This window comes from Nestor notabilis, unplaced genomic scaffold (genome assembly GCF_000696875.1).
Source record: "Nestor notabilis isolate BGI_N333 unplaced genomic scaffold, ASM69687v1 scaffold18179, whole genome shotgun sequence".
In the NCBI taxonomy this organism is placed as follows: Eukaryota; Metazoa; Chordata; class Aves; order Psittaciformes; family Psittacidae; genus Nestor; species Nestor notabilis.
Genome location: NW_009943443.1, coordinates 6,702 through 7,257, shown reverse-complemented (window position 1 = coordinate 7,257; position 556 = coordinate 6,702). Strand labels below are relative to the sequence as shown.

The window sequence follows — 556 nt, the reverse complement described above, 5'->3', positions numbered from 1 at the left end:
TGCGGGTGGCGGGGGACACACACGCAGGGTTGGCAGGGTGCTGCTGGTCTGGCAGCACCGGGCAGTGTCCCCAGGAACCCCTGCTCACAGGCAGCTGTGGAGACACCGGTTGCAGAGTGGTTGGTGGCCTCTGTGGCTGGGAGCACGGTGGAGGTGAGCTGTCAGGGCTGCAGGGCTCTGCCTTGCTCCTGGCCCCAGGGAGAGGCTGGGGGTTGCTGGTGCTGGCCTCCACACTGCCACTGCCAGCACAATCCTGCCACTGCTCAGGACAGGCCTGTGCCAGGGAGGGTGTCCCTGTGCCATGTGCCTGTGCTGGAGTGCTGCCATGTCCCCCTTGGCCCAGCATGCTGGTGCCCAAGTGACACAGCATTGCAGGGCTGGCACAGTGGAGAACCGTGCTCCACTCTCCGTGGGCTTCCAGCTCAGGAGAGGTGTTCGCAAGCCCCAGCGGGATTTTACTCTTCCTCATAGAATCATAGAATCATGGAATGGTTTGTGTTGGAAGGGACCTTAGATTTCATCCAGTTCCAACCCCCTGCCACGGGCAGGGGAACCC

General features: G+C 62.8%; 1 protein-coding gene across 1 annotated transcript in view; it reads left to right on the top strand.

Moving 5' to 3' along the window:
• LOC104411516 (ATP-binding cassette sub-family A member 2-like) overlaps positions 1-556 on the top strand; it is a gene marked incomplete at its 3' end in the record, with an annotated part of 7,743 nt that overhangs the window by 924 nt on the left and 6,263 nt on the right. The gene's annotated exons all lie outside the window — the stretch shown is intronic.